Source organism: Thermobia domestica, chromosome 10 (genome assembly GCF_964235325.1).
Source record: "Thermobia domestica chromosome 10, izTheDome1.hap1.1, whole genome shotgun sequence".
Classification (NCBI taxonomy): domain Eukaryota; kingdom Metazoa; phylum Arthropoda; class Insecta; order Zygentoma; family Lepismatidae; genus Thermobia; species Thermobia domestica.
Window position 1 is genome coordinate 260240435 of NC_137463.1, and position 13530 is coordinate 260253964.

Below are 13530 nucleotides of genomic sequence, written 5' to 3' on the forward strand. Positions count from 1 at the left end.
CTTGGAGGATAAAGGTGTTATGTAACAAATTAAATATGAATATGTAACAAATTGAATTGACGGGAAAATTGACTTTCACAACTTTGTCCCTTAACATACCGCCTTCATCCTTTCTACATACCTGCACCCAGACAAGGACTCACTAAATAAGGTGTTACGTGGCATGATTAACATATAACACGTGCATGAACCGCCAGAATGCAACGTTTCAAAAAATGTAAAATAACACTTTTATCCTCCAAGCGTTTCAATCGTTTTCAGATTTTGTTTTGTGTCCAGATGAAGAGTCTTTACTATGACGTGAAAGAACTGATGTGATTATCGAGGATAAAGTTAAATACAAACCATTAGTTCTAAAATGAATCAATTGTATTTTCGTTCCACAGTGAAGACCTTCTTCAACTCAGGACCAAAGTGTTAATATGTTACATTACAAGAGAACAAGAATACACTGTCCAAAATGAAGGAAACCCAGCTGATTTCTTTGTACTCATATATCTTGTTATAGCAGTAAAATAGAATATTTCTATAAAGTAGAATATTTTGGGCGGGGGAGTCATTTGGGGAGTGCATGGGACAATCCTCCTACCTTTCGAATTTGAGAAATCCATAGTATTTATTAAATTGTATATTAATTAATCTATATATTAAAATGCTAGAAAAGTTTATATGTTTGTGAACGTTTATAAGTTTGTGGCCAATCCTTTCGACAGTGCGTTCTCGGGAACTATACGCTCTAGAAAGATTCCGTTTTCACTGATCGATTGCAAATTTTGTGTAGATTATTCAGTTCTAATTGAATATTTAAAAAGTGACTGTTATTTCCGTATTGCATTTTTAGGGATACACTAGAAGTGTTGAATTTTTTTAAAAAGTTAAAGCATTATATCCTATGAGTTATACATTCCAACACCACACATTTGTATAACGGGTTAGCATATGTCTCCAGCGTTTGTTTCATGGCCAAATGATAATGAAAAACAATGGATATCAATTTCTCCAGTCTAAGATGAAAGGGTTTTGCCCAATCAACACCATATATCACTGACATAATTACTTGTGTGTGTAATGTATTTTCTTATTACATACTGCATGCATGAAGAAAGAAAACACTGATGAGACATGAATTAGAAACTCCAACCAGAAGTAGGTTCAAATCTTGCAAACGGTGCAAGATATTGAAAAAATAATCAAAAAATCTCTCCTTTATGATACCCCTTGCCGATTTTTTATCAAGATGTCTTTCACTGGTGTCTGTAAAGGGACATGTACAGATCTTGTGTGGAATGACAAGGAGATTCATGCTCATATGTAATGATGCACTGTGTAGAGAGCCTAAGAGCCTAAGTTCAGCTAATATATTAATAAAAATAAAATCTTTGAGTTTAACTTCCCACGATTATGTCCGTTAGGCTAAAGAAGACGATGATTAAACTAAGTTAATGATGATGGAAGAATTGGTGGAATGATAAAGGGGAGTACCTTGAGAAAACCCACGAGCACGATGTTGTCCATCACAAACTTACTTGGCCAGGAATTGAACCAGGGACCCAAGGCAGCAGAGTTAAGCGCTCTACCACTTCTTTTTTCTAAATTAACACATTCACGTATCTCAGTAACTTGTCTCTCTTTTTTCTACTAGTGTATACTCATTCTAATTACTTCCAGTAACCTTGAACGATAGGGACACGAACACAGACACATCGAGGACAACTAAAATAACCAAGGCTCTCCCACCGGGAATCGAACTCGGTACCCCATACACCAAAGGCATACGTGCTAGCCAGTAGACCAGCGGGGAGGGCACCACTGAGCCATTGTGCCCCCAATAAAAAAACGTGAAACTCTTGTCAGTGCACAATTCCACCCCCCCTCTTCCCTGACAAAATCTGAAATCACGAAACTGATTCTTAGGGGTATAATATGGGAAGTGCTATCACTACTCTAATGACTACTTCACGTCTTTGGTGCATGTAGTACTGGGTTCGATTCCCGGTGGAAGATCATTGGATACCTTAAAGAGCTTTGGATTCTGTCTTAAACTGTAAGCCCATGACTCATATAGCCTCGGTGCTGCAAAGGGACGCTAAACTTTAAAATGAAAAAAAAAAACGAACTAACTAACAGTACTGACACTAGATAATAAAGTAATAAATTCCATTCACGTATGTGAAACGCGAATTAAAGGATCAAGTACTCAAGGTTTAAAAATCAATGAAAGATCTAAATTCAAGCTTAAAACACATTCTATACACGCTATATTACTCACACATTTATATCTTGTTTCCTACAAACTTTTAAACTGATTAATAACAATGGTTAATTAAATGTTTAGAGTTAGGTTTGGCAGATGATTTTAGAAACCGTATTTTACGCTGTTGTATTAGAGCATGAGAGGCAGGTTTTATTATTATTTTTTTATAGAAGTAAAGTAAAAGAACCCTAATTTACCTTAATATACTTAGTCACAATTTTATTTACATTATATACATAATGCGATTATTTGCATAATATTTACGTTACAAGTTACTAATATGATTTTCGCTAGAAAACCAACTACGATGGCTCAGATTTTTTTTATTTTTTTTTAGCTGAGTTTTTTTACTAAAGGAGATAGTTAAACTTATAGGTAAATATGGAAACCTCTCTCCCAAAGTCCGTGGTTTCTTTCTCTCTACATGGCTAACTCAAAATCATTCTTAACGTCTCGGCTGCCTCCGTGATTTTTTTCCTTTCTCCCTCTCTATCAGCCTAAATCCCATTATATTGCCCAATTTTATCAGTCTTTTAACTTTACATTAAAAACTTGATGATTTTTTTTTTTTTTTTTTTGCAATTAAAAAGTTTCATTGCCTTTTATATCCATTGTCCCTTAGGACAAGTCGTTATAACCAAAAAACATATTAATGGTTACTCTTTTCTTTTTATTATTAAATCTGTTTTTAACACAAAACAATGTTTCGCCTCATAACTGTAGAATATCATTAGTGTGTTTGGAGTTATATAATTAAAGAAAATAATTATTCAAACTAAATGAGCAACTATTATAATTTATCAACTTGTTATAAAGTCGTTAATTAAATTAATGTGCACTATCTCTCTAACTTCTCATTGTTTTATTTTTAATTTACACACAAACAACTATCAAATATACTTTGTAAGAGGTGTCCATCTTTGTAGGATAGTGAAAATTTATTAAAAATAAAAGAAAAGCTACATTTTTGATAAAGCTAATATATAACTTCGTTTTCTGAAACTTCCATGCGGTGAAACCTCAAGAACAAAATGTAAATACAGAGTGATAAATAAAGAGAGGCAATATATATATATTAAAGAACATAGGAAAATATGAAAATTAAAAGTCCAAAATATGAAAAAAATAATGAAATTCTCATAATATACTCTCTAAGTGATGAGGTTTTCGTATATAGAGTATATTACCTTACATTTATTTCAGATATTCAGTTACCTGTTAACAAAAATTATGTATATCTACAGTATTTGTATGGTATTATTATAAATATAAAAAATTGGAAGGGACTCCCCATCGCCCACGCCATACTGAAATAGATAGAAACCTGAGATTTGGTCGGAATGCTTGTTTTGTCACGGGAACCAGAGATAAGGATTTTTTTTTTTTTTTTGAAACATGTCTTAAGGATGGTTTAAAGGGACAAGTTTTGCCGGTAGATGTCACTACAGTCTTCGTATCTTTCTCATGTATTTTTTTACCTTTCACGAAAATTCACAAGTTCTCTTACAGATTTCAACCTAGAGACGCCAAATTTTCAGAGAAGGAACCTCATAACTTATCGAAGGCAACAATCCATGCCGATTTTTTATTTAGAATTTTCTTCATTCTTGAAACAGTTATATTGTTAAAGGTTCGGATATCCATTTAACAATCAGGCCATTTCAACAATGAAGAAAATTATAAATAAAATATCGGCACGGATTTTTGAATTCGATATGTTATGAAGATCCTTCTCTAAAAATTTTAAGTTTCTATTAATAGGTTAAAATTTGTGAGAGAAATCGTGAATTTTCGTGAAAGGTAAAAAATACATGCGAGAGATATACTAAGACTCTAGTGACATCTATCGGCAAAACATGTCCCTTTACACCAACCAGATGGGAGTTCAGATTTTCTACCAAGAATTTAGTATCTCACGAATCCTTCAAGTTAGAGAGACGGAACCCCTTCATTAAAAATAAAGGAACATATACGGTATTTCAACGTTCTAAACAGTTTCCTTATTAAAAGAGAAAATGTAGAAATTTCTATAATCCTTTTAAATTATGTCTTTTTTTTTATAGGTAAATTATAGACTTTCAGTCAAGCAGCTCCAGCATCATCTATATTTATCCTAGAATCACTGTTCGTACCTCATTCTATTCAGAATAGAACATCCTTTCAAACGGTACTATTCACATGTCTCCATCATGTATCTGAGGCGGGAAAATCACAAATAAAGGGATTTTCGGTACTATAATAATACAATTTTCCTCTCTTATACTAGTTATACTAACTTATACTCAAGAGTTCTATTTCCCTTTATATTTCTTCGCTGGCATGATATTCTTATTTCAATTTTTTATCACTAATTCCGAAAAGATTTGACTAGGATATTGAACTTAGACGGACTTCTTTCTTTTTAAAAACTTAGTGCTAAACTGTGGTCTCCAGTTCCTGTTCTGTGTTCTAGTAACATTGAATGTTTTTGTCGTTGTCGAAAATGGAGTGCTAGGTGTAGAAGTGTGTGATGAAATAGATTTTTCTTTTTTTACGCTTATCAGATATTTAAACATGATATATGCGACTGTTTCACAAAATGTAATACTAAAACAAGAGCGAGTAAAAGATAAACTTGAATAAATAAAGTTTTATGTCTTATACTAACAATATTTTCAGATGGCTTTATATTCGTTATATTCTGTGTTTCTAGACTGTAAGTTGACTTTGAATTCTGTTGTTATAGGAATCAAGGTCAGGTCAATCGATTAACTCTTCAATGAAGAAGAAGAAGAAGAAGAAACCTTTTGGAACGTAGCCGATTCCCTTGTTATAGCTTGTTAGTGAAAGTTGAATTTTGCTCGCTTCTCAAGAGTTGAAGAACCACTTCGTTCAGAGAAGGATTTTTCGTAATTTCCGTAGTTTTGTGTCCTCTGCTTGTTAAATAACCGTTGGAGTTGGTTTCGCTTCACAATTTTAATTAAGTTACCAAGAGAGACTCGTTTAGAAGACAATGCTTATGCTTGTATCGGTACAGAATCTTGTTAAAGTAGGTTACGTTATATTACCTATTCTATTTCACATTTCTGCCATATTGAGGAGCGAATCAATAAGCTTGAATATTTGCGTAATACTTAATTCAATCACAACGGAACTAACACTATTCAAGTTCTCTTATCATCTACAAAACCTTGACAAGTATACGCCGTAGGTCTAACAATATTTTGTGTTTTATATTATACGTTATTTCAGGGCCGCACCCACGGGAAAAGAGAGATGGTGTGGGTCAATGAAAATTTGACCCATGACTCACTAACCTTCCACCCACCATGACCCATTCTGACCCACCACACACTAAAACCGAAGGTCATCAACCCTGACCCGTGATCCACGCCCTCCTCTCCACTAACTAAAGAGTTTACACTTGTAATAAAACAAGGCTGTGAAATTATCACTAATTGGAGTTTGAATTTCTACGGTCAATCGCTCAAGAACCGCTTAGTTACAATAACGGTGGACATGACCTTTAGGATTTAAAATGGTAAAGTGTTTGCCATGGGCCAAATTACGAAGAATTTCAATTAAATTATCACATATAATTATTTCCTTGTTGAATAACATATACTTTTCAGTAGGAAAATAGAATGGAATTTGAAAGTCTCAAATCAGTCAAAGAACAAAAGTGTAAAATTCGACTATGTCTGGCAAGCCAGGTAGTAAGTCCTATCGCTATTATTACAGTTACAAATATCAATATCCAAAAGTGCCTGAAGTTCTTTTTTCACTTACAAGTAACACTTCCCAAGTGTAACACTCCGATTTTGATAAACTTTGGCAGGAGATACTACACATAAAATAAACGAATATGTTTTTTTTTTTATTTTCTAGGAAAAAACTGTTTTAGGGGGCAGAAGGCCCGTACCAAAAAATTTGAAAGTTGACGCCCAAAAGACAAAATCAAGTGGACCGAAATTAACGAAATTTTGCACAGATATTGCAGACGTAAAATGACCTCTAAAACCGTTTTTCCGCAGAAAATGAAACCATGTATTCGTTTATTTTATGTGTAGTATCTACCTGACAAATTTTATCAAAATCGGAGTGTTACACTTGGGAAGCATTACTTGTTAGATATACTCATCTCAGATAAGTAAATAGAAACAAATGAAGAAGGAGAAAAATGGAGGTGTTGAATATAAAACGTAGATAAATTCAGTAGTGTTCAGAAGATGATGTCTACAACACACTGAGCAGAATGAGTCAATAGGTCATAGTGGGTAGGTGGGTCAGAGTGAGTCAGAATGAGTCATGTCCTGTTGACATACGACCCATTGATCCACTTAAATATTGACCCACGTAATTCACAACTCACTCTATCTCTGCGGGGCAATCCACCGGGTTTAGTCTCTCCCCCAAAATTTCGTAACTCGACCAACATGGATAGACTTTTTGGAGTATGTTTAGTACAAGGGGTCCAGAAGCACGTAAAAACACAAATCTTACAGGAGAAATGAATGAAGCAATTACGTAGACGTAACATAACGTAACCAAATCTAACCTAACCTAACATAAACGAACTTAAGCTAACCTGAACTAACCTAAACTAACATAATATTAGTACAAATAAGCGAAATTCTATCTTTTTTGGGGGGGGGGGGAAATTATGCAGGACCCCTACACTAATATAATGCAAACTAAACTAATCTAACCTAACGTAAACTAACCTAACCTAATCTAAACTAACCTAACCTACCCTAAACTAACCGAATGTGAACAGAAATTACCAAAATTGTAACATTTTTTAGAGAAAAGAGCTGGACCCCTTCTGCTAAACATAGGCCGACTTTTTCAACAGAACTATACTTGTTCAGAGATGTTCAGAGATTTAACAGAGATGTAAATTAATGTAGGCTAAGGATTTGATTTTAAAGTTTATCTCTACTCTTGCTTTTCTTATAAAAACAATTTAGTTCTATCATTTAAAAAAAAATATATAGATGACAGTAATTAACAATTAGTTATCGTCTTTTAGTGTGCAGAATAATAACCCCGAAATACTTTGAACTCCTCCCACCAAATATTTTTGGTGCACGCCTGCTTTATTTCTCTAGTTATTATCCACTTATTGTTTTGCTCTTTAAGAAAAAAAAAAGGTTTACAGTTTTACTCGTAAATAAATATGAACGACTGAAGTCTAAAATTTTACGAGATGGAAGTTGAGTTGAGAGAAAGCTTAATTTCTATACCAAAATGTAAATTAAGTAATATAACGCGTAATTATTATTTTTTTTTAAAAATAAGACAACTATATTCAATTGAAATGTTACGCATAAAATGTATCTCTCTAAATAAAAATTATAATAATTTATAACTAACATTTTGGTCAATACTAGTCAGTCAAATATTCATCCATTGCACAATTTCATGAATGCACTCTTTTGTATTCTAACAGGGCTCCAAGTGTCTAAACCCGCTCTGAGTAGCCTCAGAGCAGAAGATTAACACCCTTCTCGCAACTAACATCATATCCTTGTGTTCTGTTACCTACACTTCATTTCATTATATACTGTATATTACATACCATGCTGAGGGCACCTTCTTTTGTATGCCTAATCAGATAAATATATCAATAAATAAATAAATTCTGACACCCATCTCCCAATGAAAATACCAAAAAATGAATGGTTACGACTCCAAAAAAATTCGTTACCTTCTGCGGCCCGCCCAGGCCCGTATCCAGGTTGGTTTAGGGGGGAGGGGCCCCTAAATTTTTGCTGCCCCCCCTAAAATTTTCACGGTAGGCTTGCAAATTAACTATAATATGGTGATGAACTATCATATGGTTGGATCTGGCCCCCCTAATTTCATCCGCCCCCCTACATTTTTGGGCTGGCTACGGGCCTGGGCCCGCCCATCTTCCCATCTTCGAATGGAAATAAAAATTTCACTTTAAAATAATGGTCAAAGTTGAGATAACTTTATACATTACAAATACACACAAGAAAGTATAGCTAACTAGTATAATATTAATTACCAGAGATGTAGAATAGTTTCTTTTCTTTCAGTTTTACGTCCCACGATTATGTCGGCTAAGCTAAAAAAAAACTGATGAGAAATGAATGAAATGGTGGAATGAAAAAAGTGAGAAGAAACGGAATAAGCCCGAGAGAACCCATACACACTGTGTCTTTCCACTACAAAGTTCACTTGACATCAGGTAGAATCGAACAAAGAACCCCACGCATCAGAGGTGAACGCACAACCACTGAACCACCGCGGTCCCATATACGATAGTTGTATATAATCGCACTAATTTTTAGAAACTTATGGAATGAGTCAACTTTAAATTCATTTTGATGGGAAACGAGCCAGTTATGGTGTTCACCCATTCATTTACTAATTTATTGATAGTTCCGTAGAGAGACCATGAAACGCCTCAAGAAACACTAGTACTAATACAGTAATTAACCGTCTTCTTTGTGCTATTTTCACGTATTAGATCGACATACTTGCACAGATTTTAACGTTGATTTTGATGTCATTTGCTTGAAAGAGTATGCTTCTCCGGTGGTCTCACGTATATTTCATTAAGATCTGATGATAGTCTTAGAAACTACAGAATTTATAGTAAAGTAATGAGATTGGCCTCTGCGCGACGCTCCAGTCGCCAGCAACGCGCTCCCCGGTGGGGTGTAAGGTGAGCAACGCACCGAGCGGCAGTCGAGTCCGTGCTCTGACGCAATGAGGATCACGCGTGACACAAAAGCTGTTTTTGAGTTTTTGTTGCCTCCGGAACGAACCATCAATCCCGTTTTCTTCAAAGAAGTCCTTGGCGCGCCTTCACAGAGCCGTCAAACGGAAACGATTGGAGATTGCCAATCGCTGGAAGCTCCACCACGACAACGCTCCAGCCCACACCGCCTTCATTGTGACAGGATAGGGGCTGCAACCGTACCGCAGCCACTGTACTGCCTCGATGTGACCCCACCAAACTTTTTTCTTCTCCCAAGGCTCAAGAAAAGCCTGGAAGGTCACCGTTTCGACGATGTTCTCGCCATCCACCGAGCTGTCACAGAGTCTCTGTAAGAGGTGACTTCCAGGCAGCCTTTGCAATGGTATATCTACGTCCAAGGAAATTATTTTGAAGAATTTTAACAAATGTACCGATCGAATCAATAAATTCTTTTCACGAGACCCAGTCTCATTACATTACGGACAAACCGTGTAGACCCTGAAACTTCTCAATCGCTGACAACGTTAGCACAATCACACATGGGACAACAAAATACCAGACCGGAAGCTCTCTTTGTCTTCATATCGTACAGCAATTTGCCGAACCAGCACATGTCGGGGCTGTCGTGCGGCTCTCGCACCGGCAAGAAGACGATATTTTCTAGCACAGGGTTAGGAATGGAAATTGAAATGAGTGCTTGATATTGATGTTGTTACTTCATGGGAGACGGAAAATTAGGAGAAGAAGTAAATGTTTTGGGGCTCACCAATTATATCAGATTATAGGCATAAAGACTTTTTGTTGAGTTCATGGCCACAATTTCAAGCAGACGATGTTTTGTTTCATAAGTTTACAAGGATGTCTCGAGCATCATTTTATGATTTTATGAGCTTCTGAGCGCCGTAGAGAACGAATTAACTAAAGAAACACAATCATGAGAGACAATATTTGTCCAGAAGAAATAATTGCTATAACTATTAGGTAAGAAGCTAACAGTATAGTATCCCCATTAGGATCCTGCCGCCTACAGTCGGACAATTTGTCCATGCCGACCAGCCGGAAATGAGCATTAAAAGCGCCGTCGCCGCCGTCGAAAAAAGGCCGGCATAAGGAGTCGACAGAGGGTTGGAAAGAGGCCTTTCCAACTGTTTTGTCGACTCTGACTTCCTGATGTGGATATGTTTCTATGCTTTGTATGTCCTTTTGGTTCCACAATCCTCACTACTGCCTAGACCAGCGTTCCCCAACCTTTTTCAACTTGCGGCACACTACGGGTGTTATTTGGATTCTCGCGGCACACTTATAGATATTATTATTTGTTAATATAAAACACAGTGGTATTTTTTTCTGTGATTATTGATCTCCTTCTCACAGAGAAGAAAGCTCTATCATTGATTTTCCCCCGTGGTAATCATAATGCTTATTTTTTATTCTAATTTAAAAATAGAAAACAATTGCAATGAACTATTGGACTCAGGTTTTTAGAAATACGCTTTCTTTTTAAAACCTGTATCGAACCTTCTACGAAGAAGGAAGATCACTAAATAACGAAAGAACAACCAAATCTCTTTTACTTTTAAAACACAAATGTAGGTAATTTATCGAAAGGATTGCATGATATTTTAAATTTTCAAGTTACGAAATAGTCTGCAACAATAAAGAAGCAACAATGGTCATAACAATGATAACAAATACTTTTTTCGACATTAGAAATCTACAGAACGGTAACAGAGTATGAAGCTTAAAATTGTAGATTCATAGTAGAGGTTCATAGTAATGTGAAATACAAATACACATTTTTCCCTACGTTTTGCAACTTGATTGCTATGAAATTAATAATTTTGTTTCGATTCCTCGCGGCACACCAGCAGCCCATTCACGGCACACCAGTGTGCCGCGGCACACCTGTTGGGAAACGCTGGCCTAGACTGTTATTGTCAATTTCGAAATACACGTGAAAATTTGACCCTCTCAGATTGAGGATAGGACAACATCAAAGTAACGCATCTAACTAGCATATTTATTAGAAAATAAAGTCATAATGCCTTAGGAACTGATAATCTGTCAGAACGAATTCGTGAAGGCAGGGCGGACCTAAATCAGCCTGGTGTTGGTGTACCTTAGCTCCGAGACCCCCCAAAAATTGTAACTCCGTTTACATAATGTACTTTTGTTTTATCTTCATTAGAGGTGCACTCACGGGTGTGTACCAAGTCCATACCCTTCCGTTCTTTCGACTTTGCACCCCCACCAACAAAAAATTCTGGGTGCACGTCTGTATGAGAATTTGTTTTAGGATTAAGATTAGGAATTAGATTGGTAGGATTTGGGCATCTCTGGCCATGTTAGCCAGTCACGTATGATGGATGACGTCTGTTGGACATTACACTATCCGAGGAAAGGGAAGGAAGGAAGGAAGCGGCGGGACCTGTATGTTATGCACCATCTCGGCATTTGCGTGGTGTGAATGAGGAAAACCGAGGAAAGCCTCACTGAGGACGGCTGGCTTGAAAAGTTTTTACACTTGTTCGACCGAATGTTCCCACCAGGAATCGAACCCGTAATCGCTAGCACCAAGGACGAGGGCGTTAGCGATTACATTACGAGGGGCCACCAGGATTTGTTTTTGATTAACATAAAGAGAATTGGTGTTCGTTCAAAAACAAATCGTTTTCTAACGCCTTAAACTATCGTTTTAAAATCAGTTTATATTTTTACTAAACATACATGCACAAGAGTGTAGTTATTGCCTCGGGAGCGTTGGATAGGGAGGCAGACGTGTAGCACACAAAATTAGAGTGCCAAGAACAATGGGACGGGCGTTATTTTTAATTAACTAGAACATAAATAGCCAGCTTTTCCGTTGAATAGAGCTTCCATTATAATCAACTACGTAATAATTTGTTTTTCATTACAAAGAACTTGATATATTCACGATCATATAAGTACATAATTCATGGGCATGAAGAAAGTATGATGTTACAGAAGGAAGGACTTTTCTTAACGGCTGAGGTATAAGAACCAAATTTGGTATTTAAAAAAAGTTATCTTGGTACAGAATAAACAAATACCATGTTTTCTTACACTTTACTTTTGCTAATTCGTCTCGGAATAGAAGAAAGATAGGAAAGATTGATATGGGGTCATAGGACAAGCGTAGAAAAGTTCTAAATTAACAACATTACGCACGTAAACAGGGAATGAGTCCTGGGGGTTTAAACCCACCCTGTAAATTTAGTCCAGTTTTACAAAGAATTACAAATTTTCCATATAATTAATCTTCGTATTGAATTTGGACCCCCGAATAAATTCCTGCGTCTGCCCCTGAACTAACACCGTTTTCAAGAAAGAAAAAAAAAAAAAAACGTGAACTAAATTATTGTATTAACTTGTAAGTTGGCTTTATGGGAGGAGGATATGAATTTTGATGTGTTATTTTTCATAAATTAACTTAATATTTCAAAAGTTGTACAAATCCAATTATTATTTTCGTAAACTGACACTAAATAAGTAAAATAGATTTGTGTCGCTGGCTGCATTTTGCAAACTATGTTCCGACACTGTAAAAAAAATCGCTGTGTTATTTCAATGACATTCCTATGTGTTAACACGATTGTGTTAAAATATAACACAAACAAGTGGTTAGAACAACTCACTCTCCATTTGGAGTTGTGTGTCAAATGCCGGTAGTTGAAATGACACACAACCTGTGTGTTAAATTAACAAAAGTGTAGAATATTCGGTGTTGTTTTCTATGTGATTGCCAAATATGTCGGGCATCTAATTATAAAGGCTTATGAATTGAAGCTACAGACAAACACAGTAGAAAGAAATACTTAAACAAATCCAGGTATACTCAACATTTCATCTCCCACATTTGATGCATTTATTGCTTCTTTTTCTAAGCGTTTGTGTACTAGAAGCAACAAACGCATCAACTTTATTAGATGGCAACTGGCGCCGATCATTTGAAAGTGAATATGGAAGAACTATAAAATAAAGTAAATAGACAGTCGTCATTTTGTTATAAAATTAGGTCTATATGGCGAGCAGATTTTATCTTATCCCGAACGGTTATTGTCGAATATACGAGGCTTAAAGGAGCACTCTGATTAGCAAAATCCCAAAGACCTCAAGAGTTTATCTCTCTACAAGCGACGTTTTCTTCATCGCCTCCGTGGCCAAGTCAGAAGAGAACGCGGCTAGTAATCGAAAGAAGGTAGTTAGGGCTCTCCACCTGCCACTGGAGTATTTTTTTTTTTACTTGTTTAAAGTGTTTTTTCTAGACTCAGCATAATGTAAATACATTACGCGTATAGGCGATTTAACATATTTTGAGGGAGTAATTTTGTGGTTCATTAACGCTTACGGCACGGCTCAACACCGGTTGTGTGTTAAAGACGTAACACACACCCTGTGTTAAACGCCAACACCGCGGGGTATGGGTTGAACTAACACCGCATAGTGATAGTCACGCTGGAACCACTGCCCTGTGTTGAAATTGAGTTGAATTAACACAACCAATTTTTACTGTGTAAATACATAAAATAGATTTGTTTCGCTG

The 13530-nt window shown here is 36.0% G+C and overlaps 1 protein-coding gene across 1 annotated transcript in view; it reads right to left on the reverse strand.

Moving 5' to 3' along the window:
- LOC145662210 (uncharacterized) overlaps nt 1–13530 on the reverse strand; it is a 38201-nt gene that overhangs the window by 584 nt on the left and 24087 nt on the right. The window lies entirely within an intron of this gene.